At 49.1% G+C, this 21,565-nt stretch overlaps 1 long non-coding RNA gene across 1 annotated transcript; it reads right to left on the bottom strand.

Annotated features, from left to right (window-relative positions):
• Window positions 1-277: 277 nt before the first annotated feature.
• LOC143441261 (uncharacterized) lies at window positions 278-4,795 on the bottom strand. Its single transcript, XR_013108498.1, has 3 exons — window positions 4,679-4,795; window positions 3,023-3,597; window positions 278-2,028 (listed from the first exon to the last, which is right to left on the bottom strand). It is a non-coding gene; the product is annotated as an uncharacterized LOC143441261 (long non-coding RNA).
• Between the last annotated feature and the right edge of the window lie 16,770 nt (window positions 4,796-21,565).

Genomic DNA, 21,565 nt, shown 5'->3' with positions numbered 1-21,565 from the left:
GCAACATTAAAGTCACTGCACAGGGGCTGGGATTTGGTTGGTGACACACACTGCACAAACTTGAGGCCCTACGTCTGGGGAAAAGCCTGCTGGGGTGACAGAGACACAGGGATCCCAGAGGCTAGCCAGTATTTAGCTGGCTGAGGTTTGGTGAAGGAGCTTGTCATGAAGAGTGATTGATAAAGACACCTGACCTTGACCTGTGACCTCTCCAGGCACCCACATGTTCACACACTCACACAAACGGGAGCATACACAACAGGCTGACTCACATAGACACTAAATAAATATTTAATTAAAAAACAATGCAACCCCACCACACCATGTTTTTCTTTCTGTCCTAAAGTGAGGCAGTGGCCTCTTGAACCTACAAACTTTTCTCCCACCTCCCAGACATCCAGACCCTTAGTACTTCTTGCTGGGTGATACCCGTAGGCATCCCGGGCTCAGGCTCGGGCTCTGGCTCACTCTAATCTTCCATGCCAGGAAGATGCATCCGTCTTTCCTAACTGCAGACCCCACCAGCTCTCTCCCAGCTTTCAGCCCTTCCTTCTTGCCATCAGGCTGAGTGAGCCAGTGACCGGCTTGCCGTGCTCCCAGAGGTGCTCCTCGTCAGCAGTCTGCGTTCACACAGCTGCCCCAGACTTCTCAATTCTTTTGCTTCTTCCCCAGTGCCAGCATGGAGGGTGAGGCCCAGCAAGAGAGGACACAGAGGAAGCCAGGACCGTGGGTCAAGACACCCGCCCTCCTCCAGTACTGCCAGACACAGTCACTGCCCCAGCCCAGTTTTACACGACAGAGGTTAGTTACATGGTCCTCCATAGCTCCCACTGTCACACACTTGCCCATGTATACCTGCCTATGAGTGTTGGGAAACTGAGGCTCAGGGGTGGGGTGACTGGAGGCAGGGGTGAGCAGGTACTTAGGCTCCATGCCAGAAATTGTTTTGGTCTAGTGCCAGCTCCTGAGGCTCAGCAAGGAGTCTTTCTTTGAGTGTCCTGCAGGCTGGCCTTATGGTGAGGTCCAGGGCTTCTCTCTATCTGGTGCACTACTGGACTCACCCCAAAACTGTCACATACTTCACTAGGAAAGGAAGCTGCAGGGAAGCAGGGAACCCAAGGTCAGGTTGAGGTCAGACCCTGTCCAGTCTAATTATTCATTAACTGAACAAGTCAGGGCACTGAGTTAATGGCCTGTGGAAAGCTGGGGGAAATTCTTCCTGGGAAGGCAGAGGACCTGCAAGAGAGGGAAGCCTACATATAAAGGAGGGGCTGTCAGTCATTCACACACATACACACACACACATGCACACGCACAGGCACGCACACACTCGCTTGCCACTCTGTGTAGCAATGGGCAGGACTCTTGAGGTCTGGCTGGGGGATTTAATAATTTAGGGACCATCCAGAGTGTTCCGTCTATGGCAGAGGGTGCATGCTCTAGTTGGTGACTTGGCCAGGAGAGGTGGCAGAGACCTACAGACCTTGCCCCTCCTCACTTAGCCCATTGCCATGGCACACTCTGTCCCTCTGGGGTTGGTGGCAGCAAGCCAGCTTCTACCCACATCAGGGATTGTCTCCAGTGTCACCGGTTGTCTGCTTCTGCACTGTATTTGAGGACATGGTTGTTCAGAAGGGGCTAAAGAGGCAAGCCATGAAATGTGGGCTGGGGAAGAGAGTCCTTCTAGCCTGGGAGCCAGGAAGGACTAAGAGAGCCAGGGAGCAGGTAGGCAGGAGACTACAGAGTTATAGACTGAGTCCAGAAAACAAGGGCTCTGGGTGTTCGGGGTTCCAAGGTAGGCGAGGAATGATGAAAGAGCTTCCTTGGAAATTGGGGGGAAGGACATTTTAGAAGGACACTATGAGGGCTCCATTCCCTGTCCTTGGAGCTGGGGCAGGCCTTAGGTGTTTGCTTCTGTGACACTTGAGTCACTATATGTATTGCTGTGAAGATGGTCACAGGAAAGGGGGTGGGGGTGGTGTCTGTCTCCGAATCAAGGTCTCTGGGGAAAACTCTTCAGCTGGAACCCTGCATATAAGAAGAAGCTGTTGAAGTCAGAGCCCCCAGTGCTTTCTACCAGGCATGGCAGGTGTGTGTGTTGGGGGGGGGGGGCACCTTAGTTTCAGGGCCACACCCTTCTCCCTCCCTGTCAACTCCCGGGAACTGCTGGACAACATTAGACAAAGGAGGTTTTTGTTGAAATACAAACAAACTTTCATAGCCCAGTCCAGCGCCTGGGGTTTGAGAATAGAATTCTACACTGGGCATTCCTTCCCAGTCTGGGCCTGGCCTTGCGGAACAGTCTTGGCCATGGGGGTGATGGAGAACCTTCCACTTCTCCAGTTTCTCTCTGCTGAATCTGACCCTTCCTAGTGAGCCACAGTTAGAATCTCACTCAGGTCAGAACCCGGAGAAGGCAGGGAGAGGGGACCTGAATCCTTTGCTTCTCCCTTGCCACAGTCCTGGGCCCATAGAGGCCACAGAATGGGGCAGTTGTAACTCCAGCCTGAGGACAGAGAAACTTCAGTGGCAGCCTAGGGCTGGGCTGCTCCCAACAGAAGTGGGAGGAGGGCCTGTTTGTTCAACCCTGAGAGAGGGCAGAGGTGAGATTTCAAAGCCTTCACCATTTGTTAGCCTTCTCTGGGCCCAGGCTGCATTCCAGACTTGAGGGGGTCCTGCCCCTAAGAAACCCAGGAGAATCTAGTTACAGCCCAGCTATGGAGCCCTGCCCAGCGGACAGTCTGGTTGCTGCTTCTGGCAAGGGTCCAACTCCCAACTCCTACCAGGCAACTGCCAATCCTCGCTTAGGTTCCAGGAAGAAAAGGAGACATGCTTTGCAGATAACGTGGTCTGGGATTCCCCTGACCCCCAGGGCCTGAAACTGTTGCTACTGCAGCAGCAGATCTGATCTCTGCCCAGCCAAACCTGGTCAGGAATTTGGAGGAAGGGGGTAGGCTGGGCTGACTTTTTTCCTGAACAGCTCAAACCACGCTTTGTTTTCTTTATTTACGTATTTACTTACTTTTTGAGACGGGGGATCTCATGTAGCCCAGACTGGCCTCCAGCTTGATCGTTGTGAAGGTGACCTTGAACTTCTGATCCTTCTACCTCTACCCTTCCCATCTCTGGCACTGGTGGTACTTGGCCTGTGCTGTCCTTTCCCTGAGCTTCAATGACTGACAAGTGGTCAAGCAAACATATGTGGGTGCATGTATACTTGGGGAACCCTCATGGGCTAGGGGTATAGTCTCTCCACCTCCAACGCCACCCCCCGGGGGCTTCCTGCAGGGGGACTCTGGCCTGGAAACTAAGCTTGCCCAGTATGTATCAAGTGCAGTCCAAGGAGAGGGGGGAATAGGAAAGATTCAGACCCTTCTTGTCTCTTGCCAATGGCTGGCTAACAGCACTGTGTTGGGGTCAGCGAGGCAGGGATTCGGTGCAGAAGTCCTGAAGTAAAGCTGTGCTTAGTAGACACAAGACCTTGGGTTCCATACTCAGTTCCCAGCACCCACATGATGGCTCACACGATCTGTAATTCCAGTTCCAGGGCATCTGACGGACGACCTCTTCTGACCTTCTCAGACACCAACCACAGACCTGATACACAGACATTTATGTAGACAAAATTCCTATACCCCAGAAAGTAAATAAATAAATATAAATTACAAAACAAAAAGCCAAGACTCTGGAATCAGGTCCCAGCCCACAGGAGCCCTCTGAGCGAGTAGGGTTGGGACAGGGCCAGCCTTGAACCTCCACCTGCTTCACACATGCAGGTCTCAGTGAAGGGGACCACTCACTGCCTTGGGCAATGGGACTTGATACTGGATGTCTGGGGACAGGAACACACCTAGGCCTGGCCTTCCAGCTAAAAAGCAGGTTTGTGGGACATTCCCCAAAGGTCTCTCCCTCTAGCTGCCTCCTCTCCTTATTAGCTTTGTGTCCCATTTGTTTGTTGGTTATTTTGGGACAGAGACTCGTGGATTCTAGACTGCCTTAAACTTGCTACATAGTGGAAGAGAACCTTAAAGCTCCCGAGTGTTTGTGTGTATGAGTGCAGGCATTCACGTGCCACAGGGTGTGTGGAGGTCAGAGGGAAACCTCAGGTGCTGGTCCTCAACTTCCATCTTGCTTGGGGAGTGGTCTCTCTTGTTAATCACGTCTGCATGCCTAAGGTTGACTAACAGGAAGCTTCTGGAGATTCTCCCGTCTCTGCCTCCCGTCTTCCTGTAAGAGTGCAGGGCTTACAGGCACGTGTACTGCTGTGCCCGTTCTTATATGGGCTCTGAGAACCAGACTCAGGGAATTATGCTTGTTCCTGAACGTTCCACCCTCTGAGCCATTTTCCTAGCCCTCCAAGTGATATTCACTGAACCTGGAGCCCAGTTGGCAAGGCTGGCAAGCCAGTGAACTCTAGAAGATCCTTCTGTCTGTCTTCTCAGCCCCGAATTACAGATGCCATGCCACCTGAATTTTCCATGGCTGCTGGGTCCTCATGTGTGCCAGGCAAGCACTTCACTAACCAAGAGCTTCCCCTGCACCTTGTGGCTCATGGCTGCTGGAAATAAAGGCACACGCCACCGTGGCCATCTTATGCAATGTAATGCTGGGGACAGAATCTGGGAATTCATGGCAAGCCTTCCACCAGGACCACCCCCAGGTCCCCCACCGTGCTTACTTGTTAGATGCCACCCTGACTGTGCGGGCAGAGTCCAGACAGGGTGAGTCAGGAGCGGTGCCTGGCTTCCCTCAGATCACTGCTGTTTGTCTGTGTCGGCTCGGAGTTCTGGGGCGTGGCTGAGTCAGACACATTTTTGGCACATTCAAGGGTGGTGAGGAGCAGTGTGGTCATCTGAGGACTCTGAGTGGCCAAGGAAGGCTGGTTTGGTAGCTCACAGCCTAGGAGCTGGCCAGTACTACCGTGGGGACTGCAGGCACTATGAAAGAGTGTTAAGAGCCAGGCTGTGGTGGTGCACGCCTTTAATCCCAGCACTTGGGAGGCAGAGGCAGGCGGATTTCTGAGTTCAAGGCCAGCCTGGTCTACAGAGTGAGTTCCAGGACAGCCAGGGCTACACAGAGAAGCCCTGTCTCGAAAAAACAAAAACAAAACAACAAAAACAAACAAACAAACAAAAAGAGTGTTAAATGACAGAAACAGGACGGGCCATAGCTTTTCCCTTTCCTGACCTTTGATCATCTGCTAACAACAAGACTCTTCATCTATCTGCTAAGTCTTTTTTATGTATATTTAATTTTTAGTCGTGTGTGTGTGTGTGTGTGTGTGTGTGTGTGTGTGTGTGTGTGTAGTACCTATGGAGGACAGTAGAGGGCACCAGATCTCCAGAGCTGGAGTTGCAGGCAATTGTGAAGGAGTCCCACCTAGCTGCCGGGAACAGACTGAGAGGTGTCAGCAAGAACAATGCTGGTCCTTAACCACTGAGCAATCTCTCCAGTCCCCTGTCAATTTTTCTTGCCACAGAATGTAATGCATACAGACTCCAGGGAGCCTGAATATGAGGATTTATTATTGCTTTAAAATGTATGTACATGTGTTGGGATTGAACATACTAAGCAAATGCTCTACCATGGACCTACATCCACAGTCTTGGGTTTTCTGAAGCATGGTCTTGTTATGGAGCTCAAACTGGCTTCAAGGTCCTCCTGCTTCAGAATCCAAAGTACTGGGATTACAGGTGTTCATCAAGTAGCATCTGGTGGCTGATTTCCTCAAGCCCCACCCGCTGTGTACAGGAAGTAGGAACCTTCCAATAAGCCTTCAGCTGGACATAGTGCCCTGCCTATGATTTTGGTGGCTTAGGAGGAGAAAGCAGAATTTTGAGTTCTGGGCCAGCCTGAACAATTTAGGAAGCTCTTGTCTGATTTATTTATTTATTTATTTATTTATTTATTTATTTATTTATTTAGAAAAGAAAGGTTAGAGATGGTAGCATACTCCTTTAACATTCTGGCTCAAGCCAGGCAGTGGTAGCACACACTTTTAATCCCAGCATCTGGGAGGCAGCAGCAGATGGATCTGGGTGAGTTCCAGACCAGCCTGGTCTGCAGAGTGAGCTCTTGGACATCCAGGCCTATATAATGAAACTGGTCTCAAAGAAACAAACCAAACAAACAAGCAAAAATTTCAGCTCAGGGGGCAAAGGAGCTTGAGGTCTATCGGGCCAGCCAGGTCAGCACAGAGAGCAGCTGTCTCAAACAGAAAAGGCTGGGTATACGGCTGAGTTGGTAAGAGTGTTTGCTGAGCAAGCTGAAGGCTCTGAGTTCTACACCCCAGCATCATCAGCTGGGTGCACTGTCACACATTTGCAATTGAAGCGTCCATAAAGCCTTCAGCGATGAAATTGTGGCCCCTGGAGGGGAACACAGACCACACACGATTGCATTGCGGACCCTATGATCCAGCTGCAGCCAAGCCGTGGGGGGTGGTCAGAGGGTAGGGGTGGGGGACATTCTGGGCATGAAAACAGCTTCCTGCCAGAGAAAAACCCAAGAAAGGTTACTTCGGCACAGAGAGACTAGACTTTTCTTGGCTTGACTCTTTAGGCGGGTGATACTCAGAACCTCAGTGTGCCCAGCTGTCAAATGGGGACCAGAAGAGCAGTAAGAGAGGAAAGGGGCCAGGAGGGGCCAGAGGATCACTAATTGCAGGCCAGCCTGGTCTATGTAGATCATATCTGTGGATGTAGCTCAGTTGGTAGAGGGCTAGCCTAGCATACACACAGACCTACTAAATTCAATCACCAGCACCACATAAAACCAAGCATAGTGGCTCTTGCATGTAATCCCAGCACTCAGGGCGAGGGGGCAGAGAATTGGGAGTTCGGGGTCATCCTCAGCTACATATTTGGGGTCAGTTTGAGCTGTAAGACTCGTTGCTTCAACAACAAAACAAAATAGGGCTAGAGAGGTGGCTCAGTGGTTAAGAGCACAAACTGCTGATATTCCAGGGGGACCTGAGTTCAAGTCCCAGCACCCACACTGGGTGGCTCCAACCACCTGTAACCCCAACTTAGGGAAATGTAACACCTCTGGGCTCTGTGAGCTTGAGGGCAGCCTGATCTATATAGCAGTTCCAGGCCAGCCAAGGTTACACAGCAAGACTTTGTCTCAAAAAAAAAAAAAAAAAAAAAAAAAAAAAATATATATATATATATATATATATATATATATATATATGTGTGTGTGTGTGTGTGTGTGTGTGTGTGTGTGTGTGTGTGTGTGTGTGTGTGTGTTCTGTTTTTTAAAAACAAAACAAAATCAAAAACCAACCGTGGGAGGCTGGGAAGGTGTGAGGAGGAAGGTCTGGGGAAAAAGGTTTGCTGAAAATAAAGTTGGCACTGACTTCTGGCTCTGTATGGCAAGAACTTCGACCAGAAACCAGCTTCTGAGGGCAGGTAACAAGGCCGGCAGAGCTGGTCAGTGCGTCTGGACACTCCAAATTTGCTGTAACCCCGCAGCCTGACTTCCCTAAGGACACAGGGTTCCTTCCATTAACGCAAGGTCTAGACTGCAGGTCTGTCTCCTTTTGCTGTGCTGTTCAGGCTGTGGCTTCCTGCGAGGCACCGCCCTCCAGGGCTGGCTGGAACTGAAGGTTCCCACCCGGCAGAGCAGGAGGCAATCGCTGAAGAGCTGGCCTTGCCGAGCCCAGAGGAGGAGGACACCTCCAGAGATGAGTCAGGCCCCGAAGAGACCGAGCCCCCTCAGGCTCCTGGGCCTCTCAGAAGGCCCAGCAGTGCCCTGACTGAACGGAGCAAGGGATGGGACACAGGCTGTCCGACTCTGCCCTCGCCACACTTCCTCCCTGAAGCTTCGAGGTCTGGTCTAGAATCAGAGGATCTCTCACTGCCGTGCACAGGGACTCTGTCCTGGATCAGCCCAACATAACAACAGTGACTCGGAGCACTTAGGGTGAGCCCTGAGCCTCTCCAGCAACCCCAGCCTGTGGGCGCACCCTCCCTACCCCTGTGTTGTGCCTTCTGAGCCACGTCCCAGGTCCTTTATTGAAAAAATTACTTTTTAAATATTTTGGTTTTTTGTGACAGGGTTTCTCTGTGTCCTGGAACTCACACTGTAGATCAGGCTGGTCTTGAACTCAGATACTGACCTGCCTCCTGGGTGCTGGGATTAAAAGTGTGCACCATCACGCCTAACAATTAATTTTATTTTATGTAATGTATTGTGTGCATGTGTGTGTAGGTCACAGGACAATTTGTGGAAATTGGTCTCTTTCCACCATTGCGTTACTCAGGTCTCAAAGGCCTTTAACAGCTGGGCCATCTCTCCTGACCTTGCTCTCTTTAACTTTGTGGGGGTGGGATTTGAACCTAGTGACTCCCTCCTGCTAAGTAAGCTACCTGCCACTGAGCCATCCTTCTTTGTTCTTTTTATTTTTAATACAGGGCCTCCCAAACTTACCTAGGCTAGCTTTGATCTCCTCTACAGCCTAAATTGGTGTTCAACTTTTAATCCCCCTGCCTCAGCCTCCTAAGCAACTGGAATTACGGTTGTGTCCCATCAGCCTTTTTTTTCCCCTCGAGACAGGGTTTCTCTGTGTAGTCCTGGCTGTTCTGGAACTCACTCTGTAGACCAGGCTGGCCTCGAACTCAGAAATCCACCTGCCTCTGCCTCCCAAGTGCTGGGATTAAAGGTGTGCGCCACCACTGCCCGGCCTTTTTTTTTTTTTTTTTTTTTTTTAACAGCTGTAAACCTTTTTCTAGAGTAAGAACTGAGGGTCACAGAGACAGATTTCCCTGCCAGGTAACCTTTCCCTGGGGAATGGGAGATTACACACCAGCCTTGAGGCCAGCAGGATCTGAAGTCTAGCCTGGGAACTCTATAGCCGGTAAGGATAGGTTGTTGGGGGTGAGGGGCCACTCTACCTGCCCGACTGCCTCTGGGAGATGGGCAGGGGGGGGGGGCGCGGAGGTGTTCACTTCTAAGTTTCCAAGAACTTTGTTTTATGGACCTGTTCAAAGTCAAGTCTGAAGCCAAGAATGAAGCCCTTTGAGGGATACCCTAGCTGGTCAGAACCAGGTGGACTTCAAGCCCTTACAATTTAACTTTACAGATGAAAATTGAGGCCAGAGAAGGCGAGGGTCCTCTGGATACTGTAGAAACCACTTCTGAATAGCCATGGGCTCCCAGACCCTGTGAAGGCAAAGACTGAGAGTGAGACCCAGTGAGCTTTGGGGAGACAGGGAAAGCAGACTGGAGGAGCAGCAGGTTTTATCCAGGTTCAGGAGAGCACTCCCTCACCTGGGGGGTAAGCAGCAGGCTCCCTAAGTGGACCAGGTCACAGCCTACTTGCTTTTTTCTAGGTCTTCCAGGGTCCCTGAGCTGTCATGCCATCCCTGGTGTTGGGCTAGGGAAGGGTAGAGAGTAGGGGCTGTGGGATCCTTGAGGTAGAGGCTTTTGTTGCCATCCCAGATCATGGGAGTCCCTTGATAAACAGAGGAAAGAGACTGTCCCCTCTTCCTTTTGGTCCCCATCTCCCATACAGAGCGAGGGAGAACAGGCCAAAGCCTTGGGGTGTCACCCTTTCAGTTTTACAACTGGACAATGAGTGGTGTTCAGCTCTGTGACCTTCAATCCTGGTACTGTGTGTCCCCTGGGCTAGGACCTTCGTGACTGGAGAGCTGTAGACCTGGCATCCTGACCCTCATAATTCACACAGCCATTATTTTAAGTGTGTGGGACCCCTGTGTGTGCCGGTCACCCTTTGTGAACCACAAGAAAAGAAGAACCCAATCCTAACCACATGAAGTTCTGAGTTTCAGGATCAATATCAAAAGATGGCTAGCCCTTTCCTCTCTGTCTCTCTGTCTCTCTGTCTCTGTCTCTGTCTCTCTCCAGGGTGTGGTAGTTTGTATACACAGGGTGTGGTCCTGTTGGAGGAAGTGTGTCACTGTGGGGGTGGGCTTAAGACCCTCCTCCTAGCCATGTGGGAGCCAGTCTTGTCTGCCTTTGGATCAAAATGTTTAACTCCTCCAGACCCACATCTGCCTGGGTGCTGCCATGCTCCCACCATGATGATAATGGCCTGAGCCTCTGAACCTGTAACCCAGCCCCAATTAAATGTTGTTCTTTATAAGAGTTGTGGTCATTGTGTCTCTTCACAGCAATGGAAACCCTAAGACTTGGGGTTTCTCTGTGAAACCCTGTCTGTCCTGGAACTAGCTATGTAGACCAGGCTAGCCTCAAACCCATAGAGATCTGCCTGCCCCTACTTCCCAAGTGTTGGAATTAATTGTGTGAGCTACCATACCACAAGTTGTTAGCTTTGTCAACTTGACACAACCTGGAATCCCATGGGAAGAGAACCTCAGCGAGAGAATGCTTCTCTTAGGTCGGTCTATGAGCGCATCTGTGGCTGGAGTCAGGGGGATGAGGGAGTTTTAAGTTAATTGATTTGGACCTACCTGCTCAGCCTACTGTGGGCAGCACTATTCCCTCCTCACCGGTCCAGAACTGTGTAAGGGAGAAACAGAGCTGAGCACAAATAAACGTGTGAGCTGGCCTGCATCGGTTCTCTCCACTCTTGACTGAGGATGTCATGTGTCCAGCTGCTTCAAGCTCCTGTCGCCCGTGACTCTGCAGTGGTGGCCTAGAATTTGGAATTGTGAGTCAAAATAAACCCTTTATCTGGAAAGTTGCCAAGGTATTTTATCACAGCAACAGAAATGAAACTGGGACATTCCATGGCTGTTCCTCATCGACTCTTCAGGCACATGCTTCCAGAAGGCAGAAGAAGGGGAGATGGATGAGGAGAGAAGCAGGTCATGTGAAGACATGGTAGTGTTCGTCCCAGCAGCTTAGATCTGAGACCCTTCACACTGCCCATTCTGGATGATTTTAAATACCACTGGGAACAGAATAACAGCACAGGACCCATCCATCAGTGCTCAGCCGAGCATCCCAAATGAGCTGGGAACATTTGTGAATTAAGCCCCCATTTAATAGTTATCATAGATTGCTGGGTGTGGTGGTGCTGGCCTTTATCCCAGGACTCAGGAGGCAGAAGCAGTTGGATCTCTGAGTTTGAGGCCAGCCTGGTCTACAGTGAGTTTTGGGACAGTTGGGGCTAAAAAGAAGCAATGTCTCCAGAAGACCGTACACTGAGATACCCTTTCTGAGCATGTTCTGCTGGGCTGTGGCTCAGCACCTGTGGGCATGCAGCCCTGGGCTTGAACTGAAACAGCTGAGGGCTTCAGGAAGACGCTAGCCTCTTCTCTGGTGAGGCCTGTGGTATTGCTGGGCTCTGTCTGCTGGAGGACATGGGTTCTGACAGTTCCACATGGGCTTGGGACCAGGCTGGCCTTGGGGAGCATAGTGAAACGGACAGTCCACGGATCAGCCTCTCTGAGGAGAATTATGGCTCTCCCCTGGAGTGCACTTCCCTCCACACTCACTGGGGGTTGGGGGAGGCTCTTTGTCACCACTTGCTCTCTGCCTGTCCCTAGGAGAATGTCTCCTGCAGGGAGCGCTACCAGGCCCAACTCAGGTGACCTTGGATGGGGTAGACATGGGGTGTCATGTGTTGAGCAAGCCTTGTGAATGTCACCATGGGCTGAACATGTCTTCAGTTGTCCCAACAGGTCAGTGAGAAGAGAAAGAACTAGCACAGTGGGCACCTCGTGATAGGGTCTCTTTGCGGGACACTGAGGCCAGGGGTTTATGGTGGCCACAGAAGTCTCTGGTCTCCTGGCCATGCCTCAGCAAGACAAACAAGTGGGTGTCATTCTGTCTCTCTGTCTTTCCCTCCCTCCCTCTCTCCCTCCCTCCCTCCCTCCCTTCCGCCCCCCCCCCCCCCCCCCCAGTTCTATCCAAGGATAGAACTCAGGTCATTACCCTTGCCTACTGTGCCATCTCACTGGTCCCTCATCCACTCTTAGTATTAAATATTTGTGATGTTGTTAGTTGTTGCCTTGTTTGGTCAGGCTGGCTGGGGTTTGGGTTTTCTTTGTTTTAGAGAACCTGCTTTTGGCTTGGTTGAGTCTTTCCCGCTCATCTTTATCATTGTTCATCTTTTCCTACCACTTTTAAACTTTTCTCCGCATGTTTAACTCTTGTGAGCACAGGTGTGTGTATATATACATGTATATATATGTATATATATACATGTATGTGTATGTATGTGTATATATGTGTATATATACATATATATACATGTATGTATATATACATGTATATATGCATATATACATATATATGTACATATATGTGTGTATATATATGTATATATGTGTATATATATGTATATATGTGTATATATATATACACACACATACACACACACATACACACACACATACACACACACACACACACACACACACACCCCGCTGTGCGGAAATTGGCTTTGTGACTTCTTACGTGTTTTCTTTTATATTTGTTTTTATTTCTCTGTAACATCAAATACTTCACAAACCCTGTCGGTGTCTTGTTAAACTGTTTTTAACTGGTTACCTAGTTATTGTGTGTTCGTGGGCATGTGTGCCCCACGGGGCATGTGTGAGTGTCAGAGGGTGCTCCGTGGGATAGGCTCTCTGAATGTATGCCTCCAGCAAGCACTAAACTGCTGAGCCATCTTGACCTTTTAATTTTCTATGATTTTATTTATTTATTATTATTTTTACTGTTTGTTTGAGTTTTTTGCTATTTCAAGGCAGGGTCTTACTTTGCAGCCCTGGCTGTTCTGGACTCACTCTGTAGACCCGGCTGGCCTTGAAATCCCAGAGCTCCCCCTGCTTCTGTCTCCTGAGGGCTGAAATTAAAACTGTGAGCCACTACATCTGCATCATCACATCATCGTCACTATTATTATTTGTTGTTGTTATAATAATAATTGATGATGATGATGATGATGATGATGATGAGGCAGGGTCTCACCATGTAGCTCTGACTGGCCTGGAACTCCCTCTGCTCATCAGGCTGGCCTTGAACTGATAGACAGCCTCCTGCCTCCTGTTTCCTGAATACTGAGATTTAATGGTGTGTGCACCACCATGCCTGGCCCTTTTTTTTTTTTTTTTTTTTTTCCAGACAGGGTTTCTCTGTGTAGTCCTGGCTGTCCTGGAACTCACTCTGTAGACCAGGCTGGCCTCGAACTCAGAAATCCACCTGCCTCTGCCTCCCAAGTGCTGGGATTAAAGGCGTGCGCCACCACTGCCCGGCTTATTATTATTTTTTTTAAGACAGAGTCCTCTGTAGCCCAAGTTAGCCTTGAACTTGCTGTGTAGGCAGCACACCCAGCCTTTGTAGTTGTTGTCACAGAGGCTTAATAAACAACTTCCCCTCTTTGGTTCTGAACTAACCAAGAGATGAGACAAACAGCCAGCAGCTAAGTAGGGAGAGAAGCCTGTGAGCACGGTGCACTGGGGACAGAGGGTGACACTTGGAGACCCTGATGATGGTCTGAAACATGGGGTGGGGATGGGGAGGTGTGGATAGAATACTGGGGTAAACAGATGTCATAATCAAAGTCATTAAAGACATGGTGGACGGAGGCAGCCTGACTGTCTCTCAGTCATTTGTTTGTTTTTGGCAGGGATTCTCTGTGTAACCCTGGCGCCCTGGAACCTGCTCTGTAAACCAGGCTGTCTCAAAGCACAAGAGAAATAAACAAGAACAACAAGAGGGTTAGGGGACTACTGGAGAGCTGGCTCAGGTTAACACCACTGGCTGCTCTTGCAGAGGACCCAGGTTCGGTTCCTAGCGCCCACATACTGGCTCACAACCAGCTGTAACTCTCATCTTCTGGACTCTAAGGGCATCCACATGCTTGTACAGATACACACATCCAAGCACACACATAAAAACAGTTCATTCCAATACTTGGGAGACTGAGTCAGACAGGTCTGAGTTTGAGGCCAGTCTGGCCAATATAGAGTTCTAGGACATCCAGAGCTACATAGAGAGACCTGTCAAGAGAGAGAGAGAGAGAGAGAGAGAGAGAGAGAGAGTTAAGAATTATATATATATTTTAAAGACACCCTCCCATGAGGTGGTGACACACCTTTAAATTTATCTCAGGAGGCAGAAGCTAGCCTTGTCTATAGAGCCTGGTCTATAGAGCAAGTTCAAGGACAGCCCAGGCTATACAGAGAAATACTGTCTCAAAAAAAATAAAATAAAATAAAAAAATAAATAAATAAATAAATGCATTAAGATTTATTTTCATCATTCTAAATTATGTCTTTCTATGTGTGCCTGGTTATTGCATGTGAGTTCATTGGCCTTTGGAGGTCAGAGCTGTCAGACAGTTAAGGAGCTGGGGTTGCAGGCAGTTATGAGACACCTGATGTAGGTTCTGGAAACTGGATGAAGTCCTCCACAAGAACTATACGTATCCTACTCAACCCCAGCCTCAATCATTTTTACTGTCAGGTGCTGGTGGCTGAATTCTGCTGGTCCCCAGGATCCATTTGTTCTCTGGGAAGTCATAAAAGGTTTTCCTGGTGCATAGTGGTTTTGATAAGGACCACATCTCCTGGGCTTCCTTTGTCTTTGAGACTCACAAGTGGTATATGTACAAATGCAGATGCTTCTCCTGAAAGAAACCTGCGTGTTCTGGGTGTTCTCTGCTGATGAGGAGGCAGAAGCTGTGGGCAGGCACCTTGAATTGTGGGAGAAAGGCCACAGGGATCCAGATGAAATGAAACACCAGGAGCTTGTATCCCTGACACAGCTTCAGCAGCCACTGAGGAAGAAAACATCTCATATGCTAATTCAGGGTCTCTGGCAGCAGCTAAACCTGCACCCGGATATAACAGAGTTGCCAATATTTTCTACATAAGGATCCGTTCACTGTGGTATTAATCCCCTGTTCTTTGTGGCTCCTGTTTCTTCTTGGATGAGTATCTCTTGGGAGTTTCAGCAAGAAGACTTCATGCGTAAGAAATTGGCTTTTGTGTCAGTGGTAGTTTAGCTGGGTATGTTACTCTGCCATGCTGATTCATTTTCCTCAGCATGCTAAAGAAATACGATCTTCTTGCCTCTTTGAGGATAAACAGAACCCTACCCTGCATTTATTCTTCATTTCTTTCTTAGTGTTTTCTTCTTCATGCTTACTGATAAAATTTTATATTTGATATTCTGAGTTATGACACATCTGAGAGAGCTTCTTTGTTTCTTTGTTTTAATTAAAAATTATTATTTTATGTGTATGGGTGTTTTGGGTGCATGTGTGTCTGTGTGCCGCATTTGTGCTTGCTGCCTGAGGAAACCAGAAGGTGTCGGATCTCTTAGAAATGGAGATACAGGTGGTTTTTGTCACCATGTGGGTGCTGAGAATCAAACTTGGGTCTTCTGGAAGAGCTGACAGTCTGTCTGTCTGTCTGTCTCTGTGTGTTTGTGTGTGTGTGCATATATATCTTGAGAGTGTATGCCATGTGTGTGGGGAGTGATGTTGGGGCCCAAAGATAGAATCAGTTCTGTACCCCAGGCCCTGGTTAGAGTTACAGGCAGTAGTGAGCCATCTGATGTGGGTGCTAGTTAGTAATCTCACTATGGAAACGCAGCAGGTGCTCTTAAGAACTGAGCCCTGGCAGCGGCGGCGCACGCCTTTAATCCCAGCACTTGGGAGGCAGAGGCAGGTGGATTTCTGAGTTCGAGGCCAGCCTGGTCTACAGAGTGAGTTCCAGGACAGCCAGGGCTACACAGAGAAACCCTGTCTCGAAAAACCAAAAAAAAAAAAAAAAAAAAAAAAAAAAGAACTGAGCCCTCTCTCCTCACCCCCCTTCTCTTATTTATCAGGTCTCTGCTGCATGCTCTAATCTTGAGAGCCCGTGTCATTACTCACTTCCTTGTAACTCCCGGCTAGTATTTCTCCAAGTCAATTTCTTGTTGTTCCTTCTCTGTCATACTTCTGGAAACCCATGTTGAATGTACATTCGACCTTTTAATATTGTCTCCTCTTGCTCTTATTAAAACCCCATCTTGCCAGGCAGTGGTGGCACACGCCTTTAATCCCAGCACTTGGGAGGCAGAGGCAGGTAGATCTCTGAATTCGAGGCCAGCCTGGTCTACAGAGTGAGTTCCAGGACAGCCAGGGCTACACAGAGAAACCCTGTCTCAAAAAACAAAAACAAAACAAAACACAAGATCCTAGCACCCATGTAAAAGCCAGACGCCAGTTTGTTGTTGTTTTGTTGTTGTTTGTTTGTTGTGTCTTCAGCTTTTTAACTCTGTCTATCTATGCTCTATCCAAATGTTGGTCTCTCTATCATACATCTAAATTGGCAGCTCTAGGAATCAGATCCAGAGCTCGCTACCACTGAGGTCCGCTTCCTACCTCATCCACACCTCTTCTCTGGTCTCCAGCTCTTGGCTGTACCCACCCGAGGTTCCTGGAGCAATCTTTGGGTGGTTTTGAAGCTGGGTCCCAGGTATGGCCATCTTTGTCTTGCAAGCTTCCTTTTGTGAGTTCACCTGTCGGGGAGGGGAGTGTCTCTGAGAACCCTGAGTAAGGCCAAGGTTTTAGTCTTCTGGGTGTGTGCACCGTTTCTGCCCAGTGTCTAATGATCCTTTTGTGTGTTAAATTCTTCCTTTGGGCATCTCCAGGGCAGTATGAGGAATGGAGTCTAAATTTAAAATGTAAACCCCTTGGGGGCCAAGACTCTCTGAGTCTCCGGGCAGCTCTGTTTCTCCAGGCCCTGGCAGTGGCCCCCAAACTGGGGCTTCTGGTTGCCTACTCTCTGACAGTGTGGCTCTGCAGGTCTGGCTCTAAGTGGGCCTCATTTGCCACCTTTCTCATCCCCACAGGGACTTGTAAACTCCAGTCCCCAAGCCAGCGCGGCCCTGGGTTGGCCCAGGCCCTCCCCCGCTGCAGCATACTGGCTCTGCATTCCAGCCTGGCTTTCAGCTTCTTTGTTGAGATCCCTAGGGAGCGCCCGTCCTTTCTCGCAAGCTCAGCCATGCATTTAAAAGGGTGTTTGTTATATTTTCCCAACCAGCACTTGTATCGAAGGGGTTTTCTAAGCCGTTGCCAGAGATGGAAGTCCTGTTTTTTTGTTATTGTCGTTGTAAAAAAAACAAAACAAAACAAAACAAAAAAACCCCACCTTTGTATCTCTGTATTTCCCAGCACAGAGGACCTAGAGAAACCCTGTGAATTTGGAAGAAATAGACCTGAACTTTTTCTTTTTAACCTATTTGGTAGTTTAGCCACAGTCCTGGTGTCAGGAACAACCCTGGCTCCTCTGAGCCAAGTGTCTGGGATGGAGCCCCGGGCTACACTCATGCAGGGCATGCCCCTGGTACCAGCTGTGCTACACCCCAACACAGCTACCACTTCTGTACTTACATCTATGTCCTCTCTCTCTCTCTCTCTCTCTCTCTCTCTCTCTCTCTCTCTCTCTCTCTCTCTTCTTCCCCCTTCCCCCTTCCCCCTTCCCCTCGCCCTCTTTGAAACAAGGTCTCACTGTGCAATCCTGGCTTGCTTGAAACATGTTATGCAAGCTATGTAGACCAGGCTGACCAAAACTCAAACAGGTTCACCTGCCTCTGCCTCCTGAGTGCTAGGGTTAAAGGTGTGACAGTTATTTCTTTATGTGTGTGCAGTGCCACAGGGAGTGTGTGGAGGTCAGAGGACAATCTGTGGGAGTTGCTTCTGTTGGGGAGAACCACCTACATTCCAGAACAGGGTGCTCTTTCAGGCCATTTTCAGTGACTCAGCACCAGTGGCCACACAATCACCAGCTGCCAAATGTGACACATTTCCACTGTCCCATAGGTTAAGCATTCTCCCTGTGTGCCAGGTGCCATAACCTTCATAAAGCCTTCATGGCCTGTCCCTTGCCATCCCCACTCAGAGGCAGCCTTTTATATATACCCCCCCAATAAATCTCTCCAGTTGCATGGTTTTATTTTTTTTCTCCAAATTCCTTGGCCCTCTGATCACCACAAAAACCCTTTATATTGGTGCCTGGGACGTGGATTGACATCTCCTGGCATCCACTTCCTGGTGTGTGTGTGTGTGTGTGTGTGTGAGAGAGAGAGAGAGAGAGAGAGAGAGAGAGAGAGAGAGAGAGACAGAGACAGAGACAGAGACAGAGACAGAGACAGAGACAGACAGAGAGCACTGCCCTGGACTCTATCCCTTTTCTGCAGTCCATCTGCAACAGACCCACCTTCCAGCTAACAGACGGCTGGGTACCCCACCCACCTGCCGAAATTGCTGTTTCTGCTTGGTCCTACAAATGCCTCCCTGAATCCCAGAGAATGACCATTGAAAGTCTAACAGCCCCCTCATGTTTATGGAGGTAGAAGTTTCCCCAGCCATGGTCTTTAAGGCTATGGCTGACCCCACCACTGACCCTTTCTCTGAGGTGAGCCTTTATATTTAGCTTGGTTTTCTCCTATAGGCTTCACTTAAAAACCCTGTCTCCCCAGATGTCAGTCCTGACCTTCATGAGTGCAGCGAAGACCCAAGGAATTGCATCTGCCTTCCTCTCCTGCCCTCAGTCCTTGGAATGCCCTAGACTTCAGACTTAGGACCTTCCTCTCTCCCTCATCCATGGGTTCTGAGTCATCTATACCTTCGGGATCCCCCTTGGGATTCCCCTTAGATAACTTCCAACCCCTCCACCTAGCTCCTGACTTAAGGGCCCCTAGACTTACACACTTTTACAGTTGAATCTGGCCTCAATATCCCTTAGATAATCAATCAAAAGGGCCGCCTACAGGCACCCTAGATACCAATATTATTGGGAACCTTTACAACTATTGCCAGTGATCAGGGGAATGGAGAGAGGTTCCCTGTGTTGAAGCTTTCTCTTATCTTCACTCCAAGTCTCCATTCTGTTCTCCCTGTTCCTCCGCTCAGCATCTTCTAGCTGTGAAGTCTAAACAAGATGATTCCTCCACTACCCTTGATCCAGTTAATGAGGTCCCCCCTCCCCCGCCATATTGGCCTCACCTCTCAGCTCCTTCTCTTCCTCCAGCTCCCTCCGTCCCACTTCTCCCTCTCCAGCCACAGGCTGCTCTAACCAGCCCACCCTAGTTCCCACTTCCCCCCACCAGCAGCCTTCCATCACCTGTGTGTCACTTAACTGTGGGGCCTCTCTACTGCTCCCTCCCAGGCTAACCTTCCCTAGGTTCTCTCTTTGCAGGGGGTTGCCTGGGTGGATAGTCAAGGTACATGACCCCTTTCCATTAAGTGAACTCCCTCAGATAGAAAACAAAAAAAAAAACAAAACAGCAAACTGGGGTCTTATACCTCTAGCTCCTCTATTCTCATAAAAGAATTCCAGTATATTACTCACCATTCTAGTCTGACTTTCTGTGACACATATATGATTCTAGTAACCTACTCCTCAAACAGCACAGGTGAGTTTGGGAGCAAGCTAAAGCACGTGCTCACAAAATCCACCAAGCACACCCGGGCGGGGTGAGGTGATCTGCCACCAAGCACCTGGTTGACCACCTGCCTGACAGACAGACTAGACAGACAGACCAATTTGGAGACCCAGTAGAACTGCAATCCCCCAAGTGGCATTCTAGCTAGAGATCAATTTACAACTTGCCTCCTGGCCAGTCTCCATAAGCCCTCAAACCAGGAAACTAAGACAGAAACACCAAGGAGTCATCCAAGATGAACGTGAAAACTTATAGTCTCTAGACCGCCTCACAAAGGTTCTCTTACACTATACCAATCTAGACCTGAAAACCCAGAGAGTGAACAACTCCTTATGACCCATTCCTTTTCCCAGAGTTTCCCCAGCATTAGGGCTAAGCTTAACCCCACAGGCAGAGGTCTTAGTGATGACCTTTAGGGTATACCATTGGAGAGAAGAAAAGGCCCTTAAATAGAAATACCAAATGCTGGCCAAGGCCAGTCAACCGTTTTCAGCAACTGCCTGGCAACTGCCTTACCTCCTAACATGAGGACCACTGGGTCTTTGCTTCAAATGTGGTCAGGAGGGTAACTGGGTGTGAGCTTGCCTTAAATACCATAGGCCACCCAACCATGTACAAAATGCCATCAGGAGGGCTGTTGACTGCCCCTGTGTCCTTCATGGTGTGGGGACTTCAGACCCAGATCACCCTTCAGCCAACCCCTCTTAGGACCTGGCCATGGACGATGACTGAAGGGCCCGATCCCTTGCCCCAACCATTATCATCTCTGACAAGGAGCCTCAGTAGTCATCACGGTATCGGGGTGACCCATCTCCTTCCTCCTGGACACCAGGGCCACTTACTTGGTCCTGATGGAATATGGAGAACCCACCTCTCCTTTTATTTCCTGTAGCTGGACTTTTGGCTACTCTATGTGTTCTTCTTTCTTCCATCCTTTCAACTCCCTAACACTGGTTAAGAGAGGAAAAAGGACAGAGGAGAAAAGGGGTGAGCTTATCATTAGACCACTTCTTGCTGATTAGGAGGGACTAGTTCCTTGGGGAAAGTCTGATCTTTGCCATCAGGATACCCAATCTTTTCCTCTTCCTCCTCTTTCTCCTCCTCCTCCTCCCTCTCCTTCTTCTTCATCTTTCTCCTCGTCTTTTTGTTTCTTTCTTGCACAAAACTATTTAACCAGCAGCAACCAACCAACAATAATAACCCCACTTCTCGGGGCCCTAGCATTTATGTACCCTCTGAAAAGTTCCCAGATTCCAAATGTCACACAATTATAAAGACTATCTGCAGTTCACAAAACCATGCCTCTACTAGAGCATGAGACAAATCATAGTCAACTTCAGGGACATTCCAAAGCAGCCCCATATCCCACACCTGGGATCAAAATGAAAACCTATTCTTATGGTATTTCTGTATTTTTAAAGAGACAAAATTCTCACTATAATTTTTCTATTGTTGGGGCAGGGGGCATCCTTACCAGCAGTGCCAGACCTCACCACTGAATTGCATTTTGAGTGTTCCTCTCGGTCATTCTTTCCTGGGTAGTGCTAACCTGACCTGTTGTCTCATTATTGGGAAGGGATCTTCTAGCCAGAGTGGGAGCCTCTGTTTCCTTTGTTCCCTCCATTCACCTGACCCCAAGCTCACCAGCAGTCCCTCTCCTCCTTCTCCAAGCAACCCAACTTACTGGTTCCAAAATACCATTTCCTTTGCCAGGCTCCCAGGTAGACCCCCAAGTCTGGGATACCCCAAACTCCTTCTGTTGATAAACACTATTCCCCCATTGTTAGCCACCCTCTCTGGTGCCTCAGCCAATCTAGGACACACTCTGGATCCAGAGCCTCCAGGACTTAAGTCTATCATCTCTGATCTCCTTACGAAAAACTATTTCACCCCATGTTCCCCTTTAGTACCTTGCTCCTCACAGTTAAGAAGCCTGGTTCAAGATTTCCAGCTTGTCAGTTCTGCAATGGTCCCTCTCTACCCTGCCATAGCTAACCCTTATATACTCCTTTCCACTGTCCCCGCAGGGACCTCCCATCTCAGCCCTGGTCCTCAAAGACACTTTGTTCTCTGTCCACAAAATAATCTTTGCCTTCACCTGGACTGACCCTGACACTCCCATCTCTACCCAACTCACCTAGACTGTCCTACCTCAGGGGTTCCGGGACAGCCCTGACCTCTGATCTACTCT

The sequence above is a fragment of the Arvicanthis niloticus genome, chromosome 2 (genome assembly GCF_011762505.2).
Source record: "Arvicanthis niloticus isolate mArvNil1 chromosome 2, mArvNil1.pat.X, whole genome shotgun sequence".
Lineage (NCBI taxonomy): Eukaryota > Metazoa > Chordata > Mammalia > Rodentia > Muridae > Arvicanthis > Arvicanthis niloticus.
The sequence above is the reverse complement of the archived record's forward strand: the minus strand, read 5'-3'. Positions and strand labels throughout refer to the sequence as shown.